The sequence below is a fragment of the Callorhinus ursinus genome, unplaced genomic scaffold, assembly GCF_003265705.2.
Source record: "Callorhinus ursinus isolate GAN/ISIS: 27379988/994484 unplaced genomic scaffold, GSC_fseal_2.0 scaffold8, whole genome shotgun sequence".
NCBI classification, from domain to species: Eukaryota; Metazoa; Chordata; class Mammalia; order Carnivora; family Otariidae; genus Callorhinus; species Callorhinus ursinus.
The window spans coordinates 46550389-46553161 of NW_027397070.1; the positions used below are offsets into that span (position 1 = coordinate 46550389).

The window sequence follows — 2773 nt, forward strand, 5'->3', positions numbered from 1 at the left end:
CTCATTTAACAAAATAAAGGAGGCATTAGGATTTCCAGGCAGACAAAGGAGGAAACTGAGGCTGGGAATAGCTACTGGCTTGTTGTTAAGTAAGCTTGTGAGCCTGCACCATGTTGTTTTAACCCCGGGCTTGTGCCCCAGCACCCCTCCTCACAGCTGAACGGGGACCTTTCCCGGCCCCTCTGCTCCTGGCACAGCTGCGTCCCTCCACTGCACATTCCCCACACCCTATTCCCTGCCTGCAAGCCCACAATCAATTCCCTGCTGGTATGGAGTTACCAGAATCTTCTCTCCCCCCGACCCATCTTGCCCAGTAGAAGAAGGGGGGCGAGCTATTTCCGGCATGGCCCCTGACTCACCCTGTGTCATGTCCTCACCCCTGATACCAGCTTCCTCCCCAGTGAGGCACAGAATGCTGCCAAGCCTACTCACCCATCTCTTGGGGCTGGGGAAGGAAATCATCTCTGGAGAGCCCTGCAGAGAGGCGGAAGGGATTGATAAAGGATTCCTGCGGGGGGAAAGGTTTGCTGGGATACAGGCACCACAACAGGGGATGGTGAGATGCTAAACACCCAGGGCAGCCTATTCACTTTCCCATGTTTTGTCAGGATAATGTTGGCAGCTGCGTGGCTACCAGAACCTAAACTAAGTTGGTAAATAAGGACCAAAAACAAGGGATGAATTTCTGTTCCTTTTGCTGAGACCCAGACTTCCAACAGAATTCTGGGGATTTTTCTTCCTTGGAAGTGACTGGACCTCCAGCCCCAATTCCTCTCCCCAGGAGAGCTTGTTCTCCTGCTCAGAACAAGTAACACATTTCCTGGTTAATCAGTGGGCAGAAGAGCTGAAGGAAGGCTGATTGGGCCCCTGGCCTTCCCGATTGGAGCAGCTCGTGGGCTCAGATGTTCTTGTGCAGACACAGGGGAGAGCTGGGACCTCGGCAATGCACAGCCTCAGCCTCCAGTTTGGAAGGTGGGAGCTGCACCGAGAGGCCCCAGCTCGCTCCTGCATGAGGCCTTCAGGGCCCACGAGGGCTGCCAAGACCCTTCCACCTCAGACACCGAGGCCTGGCATCCCCCCAGAGCTCACCGCACCCCCCCCTCCCCTTGGTCGTCCAGTGTGGTCTTCTCCAGCTGGGCATGAATGCTTCTGGCTTCTGTGAACTGAGCTCAGCTCTCAGCTATTTTCTCATCTGAAAATGGAGACAAAGATGCTCTTCTTGCCACTCCCACCTTCAGGGCAAATTAGATAACCAGCCCGTTTAACCTGTGTGTGTGTGTGTGTGTGTGTGTGTGTATGGGGGGGGTTAATTACCACAACTCCATCTGCCAGCTGGTATTTCTTGAGTGCTTAAGATGCACCAGGCGCGTTGCTAAGTGTTTCCCAGACATTCTCTCATTTAATTCTCGTAGCAATCTTAGGAAGGAAGGACTCCTATTTCATCACGTAGCACCTGAGGAAATGAAGGCTCAGAGAGGTAAAATGGCTTACCCGCAATCACAAAGCTAGTACGTGGCTACACTAGGGGTTCATTCCCTGGCTTGTCGGGTTCCAGGCATGACGCCAACGCTGGCCTCCAGAGGAGCATTGCTCTGGAGACGCACCTCCGGCTGCAGTTCCCTGGGAACTGGGAGGATTCATAGCTGTGTGTGGTGTGGTGTGGGGTGCCGAGGGCCACTTGGAGAGCCCCCACCAAACACGTCCCACCCTCCTCGGGTCTGTTTCCGGCTAGGTCCGATTTTTGGGTCAAGGGCAGATAAAAGTCATCACGGTGAGTCTCAGTGAATCTGATTCCCCCCCATGGAGGAGAAGGAAGGAAATGAAGCTTAGCCTACATCAAATCGATTTCAGTTGCTAAATGACGGTCATCTCACCCCTCAGCTTTTCTCTTTGGAAAAGAAAAGTGCCATAAATAGAACATCTGTGTGCCCCTGTGTGGTAGGCATTGTAATTCCCATGTCACAAACCCAGAGGGGTGAAGACTCTTGCTCAAGGTCAGACAGCTAGGAGCCGAGCCAGAGTCAACGAGAAAGTCTGAATGGCTCCCAAACCAATGCTGCTTCTGCTCTAGCACACTACCCTTGCCCCAGGGTGCCTCCCAATGATGTGGAAATGCAGCTCATTTTCTCTTCATTTCCAGTCTTTGATACAAGAGTAGCCTGATCTGAAAGCTCTGTGCATTTAGCTAAAGCTCAGACAACGTTTCCCACTTACCTGCATCAATTCCTTCAGCTCTGACTGGGGTAGAATCTTCTAGAACTCCTGGGGGATGAAACATAGCTTCTCTCCAAGCAGAGTCTCTGAAGACCTGAACAGGGAAACAGTGGGAGCAGCCTGGAAGGCCTCCTCCTTCTAATTCCTTCTGGTGAGACCACAGGGGCTTTGAGTGCTCCCCGGCCGGTAGGAGTGAAGGGGATTTGGATGGGGAGGGATCTCATACTGTATTACCCATTCAAAATCCCCAGAGAGAAAGTGCTGTGGGGCCTAAGGACTGTGCCGACCTATCCAGGATTCTGGACCAGCTGTGCAGGAATTTGAGGACAAGGCAAGTAGGAACAACTTCCCTTGGCTATCATTGGGCCCCACCTTGGCTTCCTGCTGCGATGCAGTGGCATCCCTCATACCCCAAAGGATAGGAGTTGTGGGGACAGAGAACAAAAGCTGCTGTAGGGTGTTTCCCAGAATAAGCTCTTCCCAGGAGGCCTGTAAGCAGCCTCCCGTGCATTCTTCATCATCAAGACAAAGAAAGGGGGTAACGCCTTCTGCTATCATC

General features: G+C 52.8%; 1 long non-coding RNA gene across 1 annotated transcript; it reads right to left on the bottom strand.

Moving 5' to 3' along the window:
- Window positions 1-492: 492 nt before the first annotated feature.
- On the bottom strand, window positions 493-2313 carry LOC141373282 (uncharacterized). Its single transcript, XR_012379074.1, has 3 exons — window positions 2215-2313; window positions 1315-1453; window positions 493-1192 (listed from the first exon to the last, which is right to left on the bottom strand). It is a non-coding gene; the product is annotated as an uncharacterized lncRNA (long non-coding RNA).
- Window positions 2314-2773: the final 460 nt, after the last annotated feature.